Genomic DNA, 22,694 nt, shown 5'->3' with positions numbered 1-22,694 from the left:
CTACAAGTTGACAGAAGATGGGTGTGAGGAAGCAGCAGAACTGCACTCCACACATGAAGAAGCTGACACCCGTCTGCTCCTGCATGCATTGCATGCAGCAAATGCGGGCTCAAAGTCAGTTATCATCACAGCTGAGGACACTGATGTCATGGTGCTTTGTCTTGGCTTCCAGAAGGACATCACCTGTCCCATCTACCAGAAGTGTGGGACTCAGAACCGCACACGGTTTGTCGACATCACCAAACTGGCAAGTTCACTTGGAGACAGCATCTGTGACAGCCTAATTGGCTTACATGCCTTCACAGGCTGCGACACTGTCAGTGCATTCGCTGGTCGAGGGGAGCTGAATGCCCTGAAGATAGTGAGAAAGCACACTTCCTGCCAAGAGACTTTTAGTCAACTGGGACAGACATGGAATGTGAGTGATGAGCTGTTCCAGAAAATTGAGCAGTTCACCTGTCGGATGTATGTTGCTAATAGCAGCACTGCTGAGGTGAACAAACTGCGTTACCAGCTCTTCTGCACCAAAAGGGGAGAGGTTGAGTCCAGCCAGCTGCCACCATGTAGAGACTGTCTCTTTATGCATGTTCAACGAGCCAACTATCAGGCAGCAATATGGAAGTGCTGTCTGCAGGCTAACCCTGTGGTGCCAAGCCCTACTGAGTATGGATGGACAGACGATGAAGGCAAGCTGGCCATTTACTGGATGCGCTCCCCACCTGCACCAGATGTGGTCTTGGAAATGCTAACATGCAAGTGTGTGCATTCATGCAAAATGCCAAGCTGCATGTGCCTGTCAAATGGACTTCCATGCACAGACATGTGCAGGTTACAGACCTGCAGTAACCAAAAACAGCAGGATGGTCCAGAACTGGACTTTGAACTTGGGGAGTCAGATGATGAGAGAAACGAGCAGTTTGATGAATGACAGTGTGATGATTCTGATGGTATTACTGTGGTAGTAGTCTATTGATGCACAGGATGTTGATTCTGGACTTGGTTACCCAGAGCTTGATAACAATAATGTAACCATATTCACATATACCCATTACCCTACCCATTACCATTACATATACCCACTAATGATATGGGATTACATGTATCATTGACTAAGTATATGTAAATGTCAATGTTGTTTAAAATATTAAAATAGTTCATTACCTCACTATGGTATTCCTTTTTATCATGTATTTTGATTGTGTATTTAAACAAATGTATAGAGACCAGTTTGGGACCTAACTGGCTTTGGTCTAGTTCTCATTTAAGGCTCACAATCACCTCACACAATGAAATAGTATGGGTATATTATACATTTCCTGAATCTTTACAGTCCTGTGAGTATTCCAGTTTTTGTGTTTTGTGTCCCTGATATTCCTAGATGCCACAGGGCTAAAAGAAAGTATATAGTTTAGGGGAACATTGCAGGAAGATGTGTGTTATTGACGGGTTGAAGAGCTCAAGTGACCTCTATATTTGTGAGAAATATCCACAACAGGGCTTGAATGAAAGCTAAGAAGGTCCCCTTTAAAATGATACCAAAGACAATATTATAGAACATTGAAAAATGTCCTGACCATGAGGCTAAACCAGGATATGCACCAGCGTCTAAAATGCAATTTAGTTTAGCGGGTGGTTAACTTCATGAGCTGATGACTGTGATACAGCTGCCACTCAGGAATGGTTATCATACCAAAATATCATCTACAGACATGGATCCTTTCAAAAATTATAAGTAAGTTTTGCCACCTTGAGTGTACCGAAATATCGTCTGGCCCATGGACTAATAGACATCAATGCTTTCTGTTTGACCCTGCGCCCTTGTGAAAAATACATGGCGAATGTAAGGTAGGTTTTTTTCTTGGCTGACAATACAGTTGAAACTTCGTCTTTAGTGCAGCTATTTTTCCTCGTTCAGCTTGCACAAAAGTAAAAGTATTGTAGACCTTTATAGCCTCCTCTCCCGTGACGCGCAGGAACGTTGCACACTGTACCTTTTCATCCTTTTCTGCGATACCACTCGCGACCAAGAACAACTCGAATTTCAGGATCCAAACTTTACAAATCTCGGCCAGATTCCCCTCTAGACTGACTCGACAGTGGCTGTAACTGTGCCATTCCAAGTTTCTTCTGACACCATGCAATATAGTTTTGTAATGACGAGACATACAGCTAGCTTGCAGTTCAGCCTGTGTCAGTTTACTGAATGAACGACAGTGTACACTTTACGACATGCTACGTCATAGCTACAGAAACTCAACAGGTACATCACACCCCCAGTTCCCCCACCCCCCTGAACAGGCGCCCCGACCGACCAGAGGAGGCGCTAGTGCAGCGACCAGGACACATACCCACATCCGGCTTCCCATATACGGCCAATGGACAATATGCACACGCTCTTCCACATTCCAACTCAGCCAGCTCGATCATTTCCAGGCAGTTCCGGAAGTGATACAGACAACTGACAACAACAGTGAAGCAATGGCGTTTTTCACTCGGTCTCTTCAAGATCTACCCAAACTCACGTTAGTCGCATTATCCAAGAAGCATGCCATACTTCAGTTTCCAGAAAGGGGAAGAGCTTCAAACTTTACATTTCAAGCTACATCCACAATCACAAAGGTAAGATCCGGATGTGTAATGTTAGCACTAGCATGTTTTGTACTAGCCAATGCTACCGTAACGTTAGAAGTGACATGGGGGTTATATTTGCCTTTTTCCCTTCTTCCTTTTCTTACACATACTTGGATTGGTTTTCATTGAGAAATGATTGGAGGCGTGGTTAAGCTGTGTTTATAAGAGGACGTCTCTGTGCGGTGCCTGCGCATCCCCTGGAGTTAGTTAATGGGGGCAGTTTGCATATATGCCTTGGGATACGCCACTTTGAACATGCTGTCCCGGACACTAATGGTTCACACATTTCCAGCTCAACACCATCAACCTAAACTGAACTAACATACCAAGATGGCGTTTGCTGCTTATGGGAGCTGAGACCCATATGGTGGAGGCCTTGTCGGAGGGACCTGCTAACTGCTAGCCTGCTACTTCGGTAAGCTAGCCCAACTTCCGGCTATTTCTCTAGTCTTGGAAATTAGTCCTTGTTTCTGTTTCTTCTCTCGTTTTTCGTCATTTCGACACACTCAAGCTTAGCACTAGCATTGCATGTTTAACCTTTAACTCCTAGACCCAACTAGTCTGTAACATAATTTGGGGGTCGTCTGGGATTTATTCACTGGTTAGTGATTGAGTTGGATTCTGCTCGGGGGAAAAACCATATTTTGCTAGGTTTAAAAGTAGGCGACGGACATACAGCTACATGCAGAATAGCTGCACGGTGCTAACGTCTCACTTAAAACAGATGGTTGTGTATGTATGTCAAACTAAGCTAGCCAGAAAGGAAGTTATTGAATGCATTTATCGTGTATGTTGAGGATAAAAACTGGGACACAGGTCTACAGGTTGATAACAGGTTGGTTTGGCTGGTTAAATAACAGCTACTTAGCTAATGGTGGCAGGTGTTTTGTTGGTGTGTACTGCAGTGTATCGGTTTGCGAGTAACGTTAGCATTGTTGTGAGCGCTCTGTGTGTGGCCTGTTCGTGTCAATTTCTGGGAATATAGTGACCTATGAGCTACCTTTTGTTGTAGGTTATATGTTTCGTTGGTAAGGCAATTTTGTAATAGTTACCTTAGAGGTAATTTTGTTAGAGTCTTGTCTCTTTTCGTTAGCCTATTTTTGTGAGAATTTGATAACAATAACCATGGCAATGTTCAATGTAGAAGAATGTTGTGGGAGTGATTTTGGGCGCAAGGAGTTGCGTAAGCTTAAAAAAGATGATTTGTTTGCAGTAGCGCAATATTGTGAGGTAGACATCACTTCAATGAAAAAAGCCAGAGATTGTGGAGAGCCTGATTTCAGTGTTACGCCTAAAAGATCCCATACATGAAAGAGCAGAGCGAGAGAGAGAGGGGGAGCGGCTGTTTAGCTTGAGTTACAAAGCTGACCTTTGAGTAAAAAGAAATCTACAAAATAAAAATGGTTAATAGAAAGTAATATTTGACCAGAATAGTACTTGTAGTACAACCTTCACAGTGCTCGAATTGAGTGACCAGTTATGGGGGGTCCCCTATTTGCGGTGCGGTTGGGGGGAGGGGGTGTTAAAGCGCTAAAATTATGCTGTCTTTTGAAAGGTCTTTTGAGTCAATGCAACCTATTGTATTTAGAAATCACGTCAGGACACAGCGCTGTCGCTCGACACAACCGCTACATTGCATTCTTTATTTAGACTGACACAGCATCACAGGCAGACCTGATCAAACAACCCAGAGCCCGCAGGCATCACCAATCGATCCCAGCACAATAGAACAGCACCAAATCAAATGCAGCACTGTCGATGTGTGCAGACATAACATCCCCCCCCCCCCGGCAGGATTTCAAACATGAAAGGTTGACACAAAGTCCTCTAGGTGGCCAGGGCATAAACGTGTGCGAACAGGTCGCGGGGCGGCCTGAGGCTGGGCAGGCCGAGGTGGGGAGGGAGAAGGCAGGGGAAGTTGAGGCCCAGGAATGTCCGGGGCCCGTGTAGGAGCTGCATGAAGCCCCGGGGCGTCTCGCCATGCCGAGGGAATGGCTAAGGTTGTGTCACCAGCTGTGTGTGGCGGAGCTCACACCTTCTGTAGATGACTGGAGTGCCACCGAGTGCCATTGCTGAGGAGGTAAGTGGCTGGGCCCAGCTGACGGGTGACTTGGAGAGGAGAGGACCAGTATGAAGCCATTTTATTGTCCCTGTGGGGCCTGCGGACCCTGACCCAGTCTGACACATTGATGTCTGGCACCCTGGTCCGTTTTGACTGGTCAAACCGTTGCTTCATCCGCATCTGCTGACGAGTGACTGAGGCTCTGACCCCAGAGGGAGGTGCCTGGGGTGTGGAGCGGCGGAGCCCTGTCAAGGGGCATGCACAGTTCCCAGCCTAGCATGAGAGAGGCTGGGGAGACGCCTGTGGTCGAGTGCTGTGTGGCCCGATAGTGGAGCAGAGTGTGACGGATGGCCTGCATGAAAGAGCACCCTTGGGCCATGTGTGCTCTGAGGCCGTTCTTCAGTGACTGGTGAAAACGTTCAACGCCGCCATTGGCCTGGGGGTGGTAGTACGCAGTGCGTATATGACGGATGCCCTTGCTTTCGAGATAAGCGGCGAACTCAGCAGAGACCAGCTGAGGGCCGTTGTCAGTGGTGATGGTCTTTGGGAGGCCCCAGCGAGAGAAAAGAGAGTCCAGGAAGTCGATGATGATCTGTGAGGTCACAGTGCCAGAAGTGGTGAGTTCAGGCCATTTTGAGTGTAGATCGTAGGCGACCACCATGAAGCGTTGGTGGTGGGGAACTCCATGGATCTCACCACAAATGTCCAACTGCAGTTGTTCCCAGGGCTGAGAGGGCCAGGCGAGAGGTTGCAGGGGTGGGGGAGCCTGGTGGCCAGTCTTGCCACTCTCAAGGCAGGCAGAACAGTCCTTCACCAGAGCCTCAATATCTCTGTCTATCCCCGGCCACCACACCAGGTCTCGGCAGCGCTGTTTCAGTTTCACAATGCCCAGGTGGCCTTCATGCGCCATATTCAAAACACATGCACGGAGAGCAGCTGGGACCACTGTGCAAAACCCACGTGCCACGCAGGTGTCGTTCCAGCAGGAGAGCTCCTGTCTGACTCGGGCGAACGCAGCCAGCTCCTCTGGGACCTTGTGAGGCCAGCCGTTCTGGATGTAGGTGCGGAGCTGGGAGAGGACAGGGTCCTGTTCGGAGGCTGCCCTCAGCTTCTGCAGAGAGACAGTGGCCTGAAGGGGTGTGTGTAGCATTTGGACAATGTCCTTTTCCACACAGTCAGTGTCCGTCTGTGGAGCTGGGGTGGAGACAGAGCGAGAGAGCAGGTCAGCGACAACATTGTCTCTGCCTGGGGTGAACTGCAGGCTGAAGTTGTACTGGCAGAGGTGGTCAGACCAGCGGTGCAACCTCAGGGGTTTGTGGCCTGTCCCAGATGTGGACAGCAGCGCTGTCGGGGCCTGGTGATCTGTCCTGAGGGTGAAGGAGCGGCCATAGAGGTAGAGGTGCCACCTTTCACAAGCCCAGATACAGGCTAACGCCTCACACTCACTCACGGAGTACCGCTGCTCGGTCAGGTTGAGGGCACGGGAGGCGAAGGCGATGGGCATCTCCACACCGTTCTGAGTTTGAGACAGCACAGCCCCTATCGCTGTGGCTGATGCGTCACAGGTCACAAAGGTGGAGCTGGAGATGTCGAAGTGAGCCAACACTGGTGGTGAAGTCAGTTGAGTCTTGAGATCACACACAGCGTCACTGCATGCCTTTGACCACACCCATGGCTCGTCCTTACGCAGCAGCTGGCGCAGGGGGCTGTGGTCGCAGAGTACAGGGGAAGAAACCTCAGGTAGTAACTTGTCATACCCAGGAAAGAGGCGACCTGGGTGGCCGAGCTGGGCTCAGGGATGGCCTGAATGGTGTCCACGTTGGATTGTAGTGGAGTTACACCGCTCGCTGACAGCCGGAACCCCACGAACTCGATGGCTGGTACAGAGAGGACACATTTCTCAGCATTGAGAGTTAGCTTGTGCTTGGACAGGGCTGCGAAGACCATGTTGAGGCGCTTGTCGTGGATTTCACTGGTGGGCCCGTGTACCACTATATCGTCCAGATAAATGGCCACGCCCAGTATGCCAGCCAGCACGGAGACCATGATTTTCTGGAAGCAGCTAGGGGCGGAGCTGAGACCGAAAGGCATCCTGGTGTAGCGAAACACTCCTGCATGTGTCACAAAGGCTGTGAGGTTTCGGCTGCTGGGGTGGAGGGGCACCTGTAAGTACCCCTGTCTGAGGTCGAGCTTGGAGAACACCTCAGAGCCATAGAACTGAGCAGTGAGTTCTTCTGAGGTGGGCAGTGGATACTTATCAGGGACCACTGCCTTATTTACTGCACGTAGATTGACGCAGACACGCAGGCCCCCCGACTTCTTCTTAGCCACCACGAGGTTTGAGACCCAAGGTGACGCGTCCACCGGTTCAATGATGCCAGCTTCCAGCAGTTGTTGCAGCTCGGTGGAGACCCCATCACGGAGAGCCAACGGGATGCGGCGCAGTGGTTGGATGACAGATTTCACAGCAGGGTTGAGGAGAGGTTGATGGGCGAAGGCGGAGAGGCAGCCCAGCCCCATAAACAGCGATGGCCACTTCTGCTGCCAAGGTGTGGCAACAGTCAGGATTGCTGCCCCCCTTGTGTCTAAGAGGGAGAACCCCAGAGTGGAGAACAGGTCCAGGCCCATCAGGTTGGCCCCACGGCATGCCACATGAAAAACTGCATTGGGCACCAGCTTGGTTCCATAGCGGACAGTCATTTGGAGAGAGCCAACCAGATCGATTTTGGAGTCACCATACCCACAGAGGACAGCTGAGGGTGCGGACAGTGGCAGTGAACCCAAAAATTGACTGTAGGTATCAACATTCAGGAGAGACACACCTGCACCGGTGTCCAACAGCAGGGGGATGCACACATCATTAATGTTGACTGTGCATGATTTGAATGACACTGGCCCAGAGCTCACCTTGTGAATGACGGCGGTTGAAGACTGGGGGGTGTGGCCCTCTGACCCAGCCGGGGAAGATCAACAGACGTTGGCAAAGTGATTTTGCTTACCGCAGCTACGGCATGTCTGGCCACGGGCAGGGCAGTTCTGAGCCCTTGAAACATGAGACCGAGATCCACAGTTACCACAGGACTGTTGAGAGTGGGGCCGAGAACGCCGTCGTTGCAGTTGCAAGACGTCCCCAGTGGAGTCGGCGCCCGCCTCGCTCTGGCTGGGTTGCGTCTCGAGGGGCAGCCGTGAGTAGAGGGAGGAGTCGTTGGCAGCTTGACTGGAGGTGGCCACTTGCTGTGTATTTAGCATAGCAGCACACTCAGCTGCTCCCTCAACCTGTAGTGCGATGGTAATTGCTCTGGACAGCAGCAGATCGTCTTTTTCCAGCAGGAGAGTCTCACGCACCTTTGCGTTGTTGGTGTGTTCGATTAGCTGGTCGCGAACCATGTCGTCTTGAAGCGCGCCAAACTTGCATGAGCTAGCTAGCCCTCGCAAATTAGCTACATACTGCTGCACAGACTCACCAGGCAGTTTGTGTCGCTGACGGAATATAAATCGCCGAAGGAGGGCACTCTGTGGAGCAGCGAAATGGGTGCTCATAAGTCCCACAGCTTCGTCAAAGTTTGTGACGTTCCCCAGAGTCCCGAGCACACGATGACCCTCTGCTCCCAAGCAGTGTAGCAACAGAGCTGTCTTCCTAGCCTGGCTCACGTCGTCGAGCCCTGAGGCGATGATGTAATTTTCAAAACTATGTAGCCAGCGAGTCCATGGAGTCCATGGTACCGGAGGCTCGCCAGGTAATGCCAGGAAGGGGGCAGGTGGTGGGAGAGAGATATCAGCCATCCTCGTCGCCAATATTGTATTTAGAAATCACGTCAGGACACATCGCTGTCGCTCGACACAACCGCTACGTTGCATTCTGTATTTAGACTGACACAGCATCACAGGCAGACCCGATCAAATAACCCAGAGCCCGCGGGCATCACCAATCGATCCCAGCACAATAGAACAGCACCAAATCAAATGCAGCACTGTCGATGTGTGCAGACATAACACAACCATTTTATAAGTCTGGGAGGAGAGGTGAATATCAGTGTATTTACTCTTCAATGTAAGACAGTATGAATGAATGAATGCCCCTTGCACCAGTAGAGAGTGCAAGGGGCATTCATTACTACGGCGAGACTTTTAATTCTGTTATTTTCGATTCTACCTCACTACTAGAGTCGCTCGTGCCACGCGCCCGTCGTTTCAAGTGCAGATTGTAACATATGATCCAAAACAGTCCTCTTCAATTGCGTAGTAAATAGAAAATAATATTTCGAAGTTAAACTTACTGGGGGTTATTATTGGATCGTTTTTCCTGATTACGCAAAAAGCCATTGATGTTAGCTAAATCTGATCAGATAACCAATTGTAGCCTACACGAGGGGACGTTTGACATTATTTATTAACGGTTATACTCGCGTATATGAGAAAAAAATGCGGTATTACTAACATACAGAACCTCTGTCGCTAATGAGATGAAATATGAAAAGTAAATTAACTTACTTTATCAAAGATGCGCACAATATAACCAGGAACGTTAGAGCCAACGTCAAAACAGCATCCGCTAGCTAGATAACGTTAACTAGCTAATTTAGAGCAACAAAAAAAAAAACCCTCTGTTCATTCGTAGTTAACGTTGCAGCAATATCGGGGAGAAATAATTAATTTTACAATATGTGATATCAATACTTAATTAAACTATTTACCGGAGCTTCCTTCACAATTCCCATGTTTTGTTAGCTAACTTTAGTCGTTACCTGTTTTGGGGCAGCGTCCGAGTGATGTCACAGCATCGCTGTCGCTATGGTCGCGTCACAGGAAGTCAGACATGCGGAGCACGTTAGACAGTGCAGCATGGCTGTGTTTACAACACCAACTCACGCATATGCTGCCATAAATCCGATAATAATAACCCCGAATGATGTTCCCGGTGCAAAGTTTACATTGGAGATTGAGGTGCACAGTAACCTGCAACTAAAAATATGGTTGCAGTGTCGTGGACTGCCGAGGACAGGAAAAAAAAGGGAGTTGATTGATCGGTTAGTTGAGGGGGTGTGTCAGCTGTCACACAGCATAAGGTTTCCCATTTCTCTTCATTTGGCTATGTAGGCTACTACATACATTCAGATTTGAAATCAAACAATTTCATATGAGGTTAAAGTACAGCTTTTCAGTGTTTAGCTTTATTATTGACCCTGTCAGTAGCGGACTGGCCAGGGAGCACCGGGACAAAGTATTGATTGCATTTCACCCCCCGCTCATGGTTTTATGAACACTTGATTACAGTTAAATTAGTGGACTTGTTTTATTAGCTTTTATAACTTTTTAATATTTTATTTTATAATGTTAACTTGTCCCAATAATTTAAGTGGTCTGAAATACTGAAATACTACAACTACCCTCCACTTTGAAAGTTAATGTTAAAGGGTTACCTAGAGTGTTGAACAGTGACAAAGAGGTCGTCCTCAACAAGCGTCCATATGTGACGAGTTGGGAGTGAGAATGTGTACGAGAGGCAGGTACAGCTTTATGCAACCATGTGGCAGCACTTCTTTACCACACTGCACATTATTCCTAGCTGAAGATCACCTCTGTCCCCCTAGCACACAGCTGCGTGGAAACTGAACAGAAGTGGCATAAACCAAGAACCATAGTAACTAACTTTCTTAACATGGACTTTTATTTTATTTATGGATATTTGTTTATGTTTATTGAAAACTTTTTTTTGTTTAAATGCAGGGTGTTGAACCTGGTCTGGTGAATGACATGGTGATTCTTTCAGCCAGACTTTGGCAAAGAAGACCAGTAGAAGGCATAAGGTTATTATTATTATTAAAATATATATTTTTGTAGTAATCTTATCAGTAAGATATCAGATAACGTAATCATCTGCTAAATTATAGGATACATTTTATTTGAGCATTTATTGGTAGTATTCATACTGAGAATGAGTCATCTTTTTTTATTTCTTTTTCATAGGAGCAACTTGTATAATGGAGTTAGTTCTTTCCATGCTCAGGGTGGACGAGGTGTACAGTGACCTTTCTAGTGATGTGGCTCCTGTCATAACAACTATGGCCATAGCCGATAATGTGCCTCTGGTAGAATCTTAAGTTCGGTAAAGTACAAGAAGGAAATGCGTTGTCCTATCACTTGCGAACAAAGACAGTGCCGAAAACCCGTCCACATTCGGATGCCCCTTCTCCTCCACAGCTGCCACTTTCTGGTTACAGTCGGGGACCATCTACCTGTTCCTTCATCTGCTCTGAGCATCAGCAGCTCCACATGATGTCCCTGGCAACATCACTTGAGACAGCTCACAAAATTGAGAACGGCACAAAACAGCAGAATTCCTGTGTAGAGTGGCACCAACTAAGGCGGTCCCACATCACCTCCACCAAATTCAGAGAGATCTGTCACACCAGGCGACAGACCTCTGCTGAAAATCTGGTGAAAAGGCTTCTGAGACCCAGCCATCAGACTTGCAGACATGAAGAGGGGGCTGGACATGGAACCTGCATTAGCATATCCTTGTGGGTTTCTTATCCATCCTGACACACCTTGGATGGGGTCATCACCTGATGGCATAGTGTATGATCCAAACGGGCAGCCAGAGTTTGGCCTTGTTGAAATTAAATGCCCAAATGTTTCGAGTTATATGGACTGCCCATACATTAAGATCAGTGAGGGCACACATACACTAAGGAAATCCCATTCGTACTTTTGGCAGATCCGGGGTCAGCTGTTAATTTCTGAACTATAAAGGTGTGACTTTGTTGTCTACACACAGAAAGACATGTTCATTCAGAGTATTCCCAGAGACAAAGAAATCACAGTCACAATCAAAGAAAATGTTGACTTGTTTTTTTTTTTTTACCTCTATGCTTCCCTGCAATAGAGAACTGCTCTGCACACTGCCTTACTCAGCTCAGTTTGTTACAGGGACTATCAGAGGTAGTGTATATAGTGTAATACTGTTTGTTTAAATGTTTATGTGTAATTTTCTGTAGTGCACTAATATTTATTGTTAAAGTGTACTGAAGTGGCAGATCACATAACATGGTTAAATGAAGTTTGAGTTGAAACAAAAAAAAGGTGATAAGTGCAGTTGCAAGAACAATACTTTCCTCATATTTTCATATGTTTGATTAGAAAGAGAACTTATTTTAATTGTAATTACAACTATTCTAATTATCTGTTAGCTCCCTCTGCGGCTTCATCTGTTTCGCTCTGCGGATGTCTCATTTTTTTCTCTGTATTGAGTGTTTTGATAGTGATGATCATTTGGAGTGTTTTAACTCAGTGTAATAAAGATAAACGATTAGCATTGGAATGTTGTGTCTTGTACTAACTACAGTAATTGTTATAGAAAGGTAAATGAGCAGAACTTACAGGTGTGGGTGACCAAAAAAAATCTGAGTACCACTTAAATTGAACAAAGTGAATGTATTTCAGTCAACCAATATTCAATAACTTGAACAATATAACAGATTTCATGGAGTGTTTATACACATAATTGCTATTTACAGGATTGACATTTTGTCCTCAAGACAATACACATCCTCTGGTAGGCTTTTTGAGATGGAGGCGGTGGCAACTTGTGAAGTTGTCCATCCAGATAGTGACAATCGATTTTCGCCTGGTTTCCGCATAAGAGGCAAACGTATCTGCTTGGCATGAAGGCACACAGCAATGTTCAGCTGTTGTGCTATCGGTACATTGAAACTTAAACTTCTTTTGGCAAAAATCATGAACAGTGTGGATAGCGGGAGCGGAGCGGAAGTCAACAAGGTGGCATAGATTTTATCGGAACTACGTCAGGCAACACAGGGATTCGAACCGATGACAAAGAGCTTAGATAACAACAGCGGACGCGCCGTTGGCTCGTCCATGTAACACCTACGCTCCAGTGCTGAGCCAGACCGCCGCCATTTTGGACTGAAACTTGATTATGTTGCTGTGCAACGACCGCAGTTGTGCGGCGCTGATGGGTTCTAGATATTACGAAGAAATAAAGCACTTAAAGAATCTTCAATAAGATTCGTAATAACGTAGAAGGGCTTTGATTCTAGCTATGTTGATATTATAAAAAAGAAAAACACATCAAGGCCTAATTTCCACTATTACAATCTCACTTTTATGACATTGCCATTATTGGACTGGACTGGAAAAACAGATCTCTTTATGATGTGGACCAAAGACAAGCAGCATCATTTGCCGGCTAAAGACAGATGAGTGTTTTCTTCTTGAAAGTCTTCCCAAAGCTGAAGTCTTCTTCATGGACCACCTCCTTCCAGAACTTATCAGCCACTGCAAAGACCCCCACCTGGCTGAAGAAATCAAATGTCTGTACTGCAAAAGGCATAGCTTTGGCAAAATGATCAAGTGCACAAACTGCTGCCAACACTTTAACTATGCATGTGTGAACAGTACTGAATACTCAAAAAATTGAACTGTGGATGCAAATAGATCAAAATCATAAATGGAAAGAAGTGCACTTGCAATTCTGCAGACACTGAAGATAACACTCAAAATTCAAGAAGAAATAAATAATTCACCTCAAGACAGAAACGTTAGATATATGTTCACTTGGTATTATTATTCACATTTGTCATTGGAAACACAAATTTACATTGAAATTTACATGTCATTTTGATTACATTATTTACATTTCATTTTAATGCAATGACAATAAAATCTGTCTATCAATATTGTATTATTGTTATCATTTGTCTATTGTCCTTTATTATCAGTTATAGGCCTACTCTGTTCTAATGTCCTGTCTTGACGTCCTGTCTTAGTGCCATCTCCTTAAGTGTTCGTTATGTAGTTATTGTTCACTTGGTATTGTCTGTTATGTTCTTGCACAGTTAAAAAAAATCTATCTATCTATCTATCTATCTATCTATCTATCTATCTATCTATCTATCTATCTATCTATCTATTGATGACTGATTTTGAGAACTTTTCTGTTTCTCTTCTGGTTTGGCTGAGAGATATGGCGGTTTTCCTCCCGCAGTATGTGATGGACTCTGATGCGTAAGAGGTACTTGACCATGTAGATGAGTGCCTCTTGGCACTTCTTCCTGTCACACCCCACTCTGTTGCACTCACTCACAACCTGCATGCTACTGGTAAATAACTCCCCCCAGGCCATCTCGGAGGATAACTGACGTGATGTTCTTTCTGAAGTTACTTTCCAGGGCTGTGATTAGATCAAACAGTGCCAGGCTGGGCACTTTAAGGCCCTTCTCTCCTCGGTTGAGATCAGTGTACTGTTTGTAGCTTAGAAATGTGTACCGTGGATTGTCAGGGACATCTGTGGTCAAGATGTTACACTCTTTGCAGTGACCACCGGGACTATACTTCTGTACAACCTTACTGCACCCAGCTCTATAAACCAGTACATTGCTATCATGATCCATTCCAGACACTGATATCGGTGGCGCCATCACACTCAGCATGTCCAGCACACACTGTGGAAGGACACCCTCAGGGGGACTAACATGGGACTGCAGCACAGCACCACTGCTCTGAAAGAACAAAATACATGCAATTCTCAAGTTAAAATTTAGTTTATCTATTACAAATAAAATTGGTCCTTTTATGATGACAAATACAATCGTAAGTTATATCAACATTCATAAATATGGTAAGAGTAAAGACCTAGAGTCAAAATACGGTTTTCTTTTCTTCCTGGCAGTTAATTGAACAATAGCACCAACAAAAGGGCCTGAGTTGAATAGCCCTGCTGTAGAGGTTCCTCAGGGTGCTACTGTTAGGGTGATAATTGTCTAGACATGCCACTCCTGACACCTCATATCCTGGATATCTACTTCTGGCTGTAGCTGAGCACTCTCCCTGACATGAGTTTTTGCAAACATCAGTTTGCAAAACAGATGTTTGCTCCACCGTGTGAATTTATTAACACCAAAGAGTCCAACTTTATTATTTCTCATATAACTTACTCAGTTCAGCACCGAAGCCTTTTCTCCCTGACATGCTACTCCTGTCACCTGATATCCTGGATAGCTGATCCTGGCTGCAGCTGAGCACTCTCCCTGACCACTCAGATTTGCTCTCTGAGGTTTACTAGGGGGGGAGATGGAGCAGTCCATTGGTTCTTCTTGATGGGTAAAAAGACACATAGGATATTTTATTGCAATGCTTATACAGTGTATGGTGTAAAACATTTATTCAGAGTAACTTCTCCATCAATGTACTGTAAGAGTAGAGGTACCAAAGATAACTTACCAAGAACGCCCATGCTGTCAGTATCTGACCAGTCCATTGGCTCCTCCACCTAGTCACCTTTGACTCCAGAGTCACTTGTAACTTCTGGATCTACACGCAGGATGCATTCCTCGGCTGCTCTACCATCAGAAGTCTTCCTGGCATAGCTGTGCTCTTCCCTGATCAACTCAGTGTTGATGAGGACCTGGTTACTCTTCTGGGAGGTGTATGTGCCGATCTGCAACAGGAAGGTGTCAAGGTCCTCCTCACAGTTGATCTTCTCCAAGTTGTTGAACATCAGACCAGTAGCCAGAGCCTGGTATTCACACTCAAACTGTACAGAGTCAGGGCTGTCATGGTGACCACCATGCCCTGAAAAACACACACAACCATAATAAAAATATAATCTGTTATATTACATCACATCACATCACATCACATCACATTACATGACATGTTATAGTACATACCCCTCATGATTGAGTAGGCATTCTCAAGGCAGTCTTGGTTCAGGCGATTGGTCAAAAGGTATGACACCTGATGTCGTTCATGGAGATCACCCCAGATCATCTTCAGGCAGATGATGTTGAGCTGCCACCCCTGAACACATGGGATCTGCTTGGCTGCAGGGCGGGCACTAATCTCCAGGCGGGGGAGCCACTCCATACACTGGTCTGGGAAGGGGAAATGTGCTGACATCTCTGAGATAGCAGATCTAAGCTTGTTGGAGTCCTTGAGCTGCTTGGAGTTGAAACAGTTGAACATGCCATCAAAATTCTCACAGAATGAGGCAGCTGCCATGTAGTTCCTGTGTGTTTGACCAGTGAGGTTTTTTGACCTCTGCTAAGGTTTTTATCCCCACAGCAACTGAGTGGCTCAGGACCTGAGTAACAAACCTGACTCTCATGGAAGCAAACGGCAGAAGATAAACATGCTTTCTGGAGAGACGGCGGCACATTCAAATGCCCTGTTTGGAGTCATGGGCAAAGAGATCCTCCAGAATGCCCCCGGTGATGCGGCCATCATCCAGTCAGAATTCATGGTTGCGTCAATTGTTGCATATGTTCTTGATCAACTGTAGTGGATCCCAAAGATAGAATACTCTGGCATCATCGACATGGAAGTATGGCCTCTCTTTTGTGACTCCAAGACGACCAAGCATTGCTCGGTTACCAGCACCCTGGTCACAGATGAAAACCATGCACTCCAACCCTGCTGCTCTCAACTCACAGACTGCCACTAGCAGCAATGATTGAAGACGGGTATGTGGTATGGGCCCACTGGTGAAACAGTATTCAAACAGCTGCTTCCACTTCTGGAACAGCCCTCGTACCATGAATGCAGAGGCATAGTTGGCGATATATGGAGTGCTCTGACCACTGCCAAAATCCTCACGTCCATCAATCCTTTCATCAGACTCATTGTAGTGAACTGGGCCTTTCAGAGACATTTCATCTGTGATGATAGCGCAGACCTTATCTATGGGCATATCATGGTCTCTGTAGCCTTCTTCATAGTAGCCAGAATGTTTTGGTTCAGGCTTGAAATCTGTGGTTTTAATAAGCCTCAGCAGGGTATGGACAGATGGCATCAAGAACACTTTGAAGAGTAGCCTGTAACATTTCGGACTAGCGTGGAGCAGGGACAGGAAAAAGGCTTTGTCCTGGATGGTCCAGTGGAAACCAGGAACCTTACGCTGACTCAGGCGCATCTGTGTGCTGAAGAATGTATAGGCTTTGGCTGGTAGGAGTTGCTGCATGTTCTTCATCACTGACTCTTTACTTAGTATACCTTTATTTTACCAGGTTAGTCCCATTGAGATTGAAATCTCTTTTACAAGAGAGAACTGGCAAAGAATGTCAGCAGTACATCAGTTTCAGCACACACCCACATGAAGACAACAGAATAGCTCAAAGTGCAAAATAGCATAAAAATAAAGGGAAAAGATACAAACCTGTTATCAATTGAAACATTTCCAATTTCCATAGACTTAACCATACCTTTAAATTCGGATAGAGTAACCACGTCCTGGAATTTAAGTCTATTCTGCAGGCTATTCCAGGCAGATGGTGCAGAAAACATAAAGGCCTTCTTGCCCAGCTCAGTCTGAACTTTAGGAACAGTCATTTGCAAGGTGTCCTGAGACCATAACCCATAAGTGCCATGTTTTATGGACCAAAAGATAGATAAAATAACGGGAGGGTACCCAGAATGGCCTTATAGATAAAAACATACCGGTGACTAAGTCACCGTGTTGGTAGAGCAGGCCAATTGACTTTGGAGTAAAGGACACAGTGATGAGTGAGAGCTCTACAGTTTGTAACAAACCGTAATGCTCCATGATACACAGTATCTATGGAGACAATGGGCTGATGCATTCATGTACAGTAAGTCACCATAGTCAAGAACAGCCAAGAATGTTGCTCCAACTAGTCTTTGCCTGACATCGAGAGAAAAACAAGACTTGTTCCTAAAATAAAAACCCAACTTCAATTTCAAATTTTTCACCAGACTCTGTATATGGGGCTTAAAAGAGAGGTGGTCATCAATTAAAAATTCCAAGTATTTGTAGGTGGAGACTGCCTCAATTTTTTTTTACCTTGAGTAGTAATAATGCTCTGATTTAACCCTAACTTCCTAGTGTTTGAAAACACAAGTTTGTTTTTTTCAGCATTCAAGACAAGCTTCAGTTGATACAGCTGAGCTTGCACTCTGTTAAAAACATTTTGCAGATACTGAAAAGCTTTGCTGAGAGTAGCCGCATAACAATAAATAACTGTATCATCTGCATAAAAATGGAAAGATGAGTTTTGAACATTTTCTCCCAAACCGTTTATGTACACAGTAAATAAAAGTGGACCCAGGACAGAACCCTGAGGGATGCCCTTATAGACTGTTTGGACTTCAGAAGTAAGCCCCTCAAACTGGGTAGCCTGAGTCCTATCCGTAAGGTAGCTAATAAACCAACCTACAGCCTGTTGAGAGAAGCCAGTATTAACAAGTTGCTGTATCAGAATATCGTGATCCACGGTATCAAAGGCTTTGGACAAGTCAGTAAAAAGAGACACAGAGTTGCTTTTTATCCAACGCACTGCTGATGTCATTTACAACTTTCATGGCAGCAGTAACAGTATTATGCTTCTTCCTGAACCCTGACTTGGTGATTGGATAGTATTAATTGAGGGTATAAATACTCTTTCACCTGTTCACTAACTAGGGATTCCAATACTTTAGCTACTATAGAAAGTTTTGAAATTGGTCTGTAATTCTTTAGCACGGTTGGATCCTCTCCTTTTAAAAGGGGTAAAACATAGGCAGCCTTCCAAACCTTAGTGATTACATTTGTAACCAAGGTGAGATTAAAAAGATGGGTGAAAGGTTCAGCGATAATATCTGCTGCTAATTTAAAAAACACAGGATCCAAATGATCCGGACCAGCCAGCTTTCTAGGATTCAGTTGTTTTAAGGCTCTGTGGACCTCAGCCACAGTAAAAAGGGCAAAACTAAAAGTGTGGTCAACAACCACAGTATTGTCATCGATGACAGATTCCTTAGTACAACAAGGGGTGTCAACAAGAAACCCAATGAAATAAAATGCTCATTAAAACAATTAAACATTTCAAACTTATGAGAGACAGCCACATAATTTTTGATTATACATGAAGGAAGGTCAGTTGAATTATCACAAGCAGCAGATAAGGATTTAACAGTTTTCCAAAACTTCCAAACAAAGAAAATACTGAAATTCTGGAAGCTATCAGTGTGCTATCTGAAAAACACATGAGACTTTCCGAACAATCTCCACCATAAAAAAACAACGGAGTCAACCTCAAAACAGATGGAGAAATTAACCTAGACAGTCCAGAAGCTAACGCAGGACGTTAACAAGCAGAAACAAACACTGGATGGCATGTAAAACGTTGGCGTTACAGCCGAAGATGGTCCCTGAATATTCACAGTTTGAGGGAACAAGATGCAGAAGACATCAAGAACAAGATCATAGATATCCTGGGGAAAACGGCTCCAAAAATCCGTGACAGCCTGAAGGAGGGGGTCAGCATCGTCCATCGTGTCGGGCAACGACGTCAAGACGGCTCAAGTAGATCAACCATCGTCCCGTTTGCAATGAGACGCCACCATGATGCCGTGTGGAAGGAGGTGAAAGGCTCAACGTTTTTTTCCTTGACAACAGGCTAAGGATCACAGAAGCACTGTCCCCCGAGGATAAAGCAGCAAGAGAGAAGCTGTGGCCCTTATTGAAGAAAGCAAGGGAAGAGGGGAAGAAGGCTTCTTTTCACGGCCCTTTTGTCTTCATAAATGGAAAAAAAGATCGACTATTCAGAGGTAACATAAATACTCAGCCTAGCTGAGTAGTGCAAGCTCATCAATGCTTATTGAAGTTATATGTGCTTGGTTTTTTGAGCACACTGTCTTACAATAGTTCCAATTGCACCTTTTGGATGCGGTTAAATAAGAAACTACGTAATTATTTTACTTAGGAACTTTTTATTATCTTTTTCCCTTACCTTCAATGTGGAACTGTATGAGCCTATTCAAGGGAATACATTCACAGACATGGAAAAGCGAAAAAAGACTATCTCAAGGACTATATTTATGGGCACGTTTTTACTTTACTCTTCTACCTATTACCACGTCTTTTCGTTTGGCCTATTACATAGTAGAAAAAAAAATCCAACTCCACCCTGATTTCATTTACACTGCCATTTAATCTGACGGTCATGTTCTGTTTGCTGCCCAAGTCAATTCACCTGAAGTAAGCTATTTTTTTTTAACATTTTTACTTATCCAGTAGTTTTTAATTATCCAATAGTAGCCAATGTTTTAGCCTTCGGGGGGGTGCTGAAACCTTGTTCCTCTTATATAATAGCTTCTGCCTAAACTAACACTTGATTTATCCATCCATCCATTATTCGAACCGCTTATCCTGCTCTCAGGAATTCTGGAGCCTATCCCAGCAGTCATTGGGTGGCAGGCGGGGAGACACCCTGGACAGGCCGCAAGGTCATCTCTCACATACACACACACACAATTTAGTATGGATGGCCACTTCACCTGACCTACATGTCTTGGACTGTGGGAGGAAACTGGAGCCCCATGAGGAAACCCATGTAGACACGGGGAGAACATGCAAACTCCACACAGAAGATGAACCGGGATGACCCCCCAAGATTGGACTACCCCGGGGCTCGTACCCAGGACCTTTTTGCTGTGAGGCGACCGCGCTAACCACTGCGCCACCGTACTGTCAGAATTCATCTACTGCCATATGTTAATGACAAGTATGGACATTTGAGCTGACCACGGTATGACGGCAACAACACTGGTGGTGATGAAGACACAAAGTCATGCATCATGGCTGCCATTCCCTAGAGCTGCTGTAGAAGGAACTGCTGACTGGATTACTCAGGATTCCAAGCACTGGTGGGGAAACCTCAACCTGGGGACGATTGAAGCAGACTTTTTTCCTGCCTGAATCCAGGAACTAAACCTGGGTTAGTGGAGGGACTCCTTTCTTCAGAATATAGGAAATTAGGGAAAACATGTTTGTGAAGAATGGAGGCTTCTGTCAGTTATATAAGAAGTCAATGCCTATCAGATTGAGATATATTGGAAAGACTAGGCATTTATAGGAGGGGACTTCAGGCAAAACTCTTCCGAATGCCGGGAAACCATTTTCAGAAGCGTGAGTGGTAACAGCATAACATAAGCAAATGCTACTTTACTAAAGCAGGAACCACATCCTTATCTTAAATCCACAATCGTTTAAATTCAGAATCACCTTTACTGTTTTCTTGCGTTAAGCCAGTTCAAACGGTTGTTAATCACCACCTCATTTTTGGTGGATTTCCTTTAGTACATTCCAAGGTTTCTTAGTGTAAAATCGGTTACAAGTAAATTTCTTTTCTTAAATGTTTCGTTCTTTTTCTGTTCTATGGGTTTTATGTTTAATTCTTTTAATGTCATGTCTTTAAATGCCAGGGGTATTAGGGATATTACCAAGGGCAAAGTGATCTTTTTTGTTGCGTAAAAGAACTGAGGCTGATTTAATTTTACTTCAGGAAACGCATTCTTGTGAATCAGATACAAAATTCTGGAAAACACAATGGGGTAACTTGGCTCATTTCAGCTATAGCACTAATCATTCAGCTGGGGTCTTAATTTTTCTACATACATTTAAAGGGGATGTTCTTGAGACAGTGCCCTCTTGTGACGGTAGATGGATTGTTCTAATAATTGAGCAAGACAACGCTACCTTTATTGTTTGTAATATCTATGTGTTTAACTCCCAAGCTTTCACCAAGGGCTTATTTAATGAAATAACATCCAAATTGAAGGAACTACATGTAAAGTATCAAGGCTGATATATAATTCTTTGCGGTGACTTTAATGAATGTCCTGATGATACGAAAGATAGATACCCTCCTAGACTAAATCAAACTTCACAGAACAATAACATTGTCTCGTTGCTCTGCTTCAACCTCTACTTGACTGATGCATGACGTTTCTTTAACCCTAGTACAAAAGAATTCACCTGGTGTAATAGAAGACTAACTTTAAAATCAAGAATTGATCTATTTCTAATCTCCTCTTCTACCCTTCAATTTGTGAAAGAAGTTAATCATTTGTATGCCCCATTATCAGACCATAAGCAAATAATCTTGGAAGTTAGATGCTAAGGAGGAAACTTCTAGTATGCGAGGATATTGGAAATTCAACAATTCTCTTCTATAAGATGTTTCATTCAACGACACTACTAAAGAACTTGCAGAGGAAATCCTCAATGATGGCCTAATAATAGCTATAAGAAAAAAATGTGAATTCTTTAAATATAAAGTCAGATATGTAGCTATTAAAAGAAGTAAAAGACCTAAAAAAAAGAAAAAGGTATACAAGAAACTGACTTGATGCACAAACTTGACCTTCTGCTGACAAAAGAAAAAAATCATTTGAAGAAGAACTTGATTTAAAGGGACATCCAACTACAGCTAGATCAAATTTATCTGGACATGGCAAAAGGAGTGTTTGTCAGATCTAGAGCCAAATGGCTAGAGGAGGGGGAAAGGAACACAAATTATTTTTTTGCTTTTGAAATAAGAAATTTTAAAAAGAAGTCATTAACTGCCTTCAATATTGATGGAGCTCCTTCTGAAGATCCAAAGGTAATTTCTAATTTTGTCATTGAGTTTTATGGAAAACTATATAAATGCAACGTTAATGCTAAACACTGTGCGAGTTTCCTGGAAAAAAACCTTACTTATATCCCCTCAATTGATGAAGAATGTAAAGCTATTTGCGATTCTGACCTATCAGCTAATGAAATTAAAAATGCGTTATTTTCAGTGAAAAAAGGAAAGTCTCCAGGAATCGGCGGGTTATTCGTCGAATTGTATGCTCACTTTTGGGAACGTATTCAAAACCCACTGTTATGTACCAAGAATGCATCAGTCAGGGAGAGATGGTGGCTACAATGAAGCAAGGCATTATATCGCTTATCCCCAAACCCGATAAAGACCCCTTATCAATCGAAAATTGGCGTCCCATCGATCTTTTAACAATTGTTTATAAGATTTTGGCATTAGTGTATGCGAACAGGTTAAAGAGAGGGCTAGACTCTATTATAGCCGAAACTCAAACTGGATTTATGAAAAAACGGCATACTAACTGTAACATAAGACTCATACTAGATTTGTTGGATTATGCAGATGCAGTAAATTCTACAGCACTTATTTTGTTCTTAGACTTCTATAAGGCCTTTGAC

The 22,694-nt window shown here is 44.3% G+C and overlaps 1 protein-coding gene and 1 long non-coding RNA gene across 2 annotated transcripts in view; both read left to right on the top strand.

Annotated features, from left to right (window-relative positions):
- trpc6a (transient receptor potential cation channel, subfamily C, member 6a) overlaps window positions 1-22,694 on the top strand; it is a 48,619-nt gene that overhangs the window by 10,118 nt on the left and 15,807 nt on the right. The gene's annotated exons all lie outside the window — the stretch shown is intronic.
- Window positions 3,001-11,988, top strand: LOC130117196 (uncharacterized). Its single transcript, XR_008810625.1, has 3 exons — window positions 3,001-3,046; window positions 10,421-10,500; window positions 10,661-11,988. It is a non-coding gene; the product is annotated as an uncharacterized LOC130117196 (long non-coding RNA).

Source organism: Lampris incognitus, chromosome 8 (assembly GCF_029633865.1).
Source record: "Lampris incognitus isolate fLamInc1 chromosome 8, fLamInc1.hap2, whole genome shotgun sequence".
Classification (NCBI taxonomy): Eukaryota; Metazoa; Chordata; class Actinopteri; order Lampriformes; family Lampridae; genus Lampris; species Lampris incognitus.
This window is presented reverse-complemented; position numbering and strand designations above follow the sequence as displayed.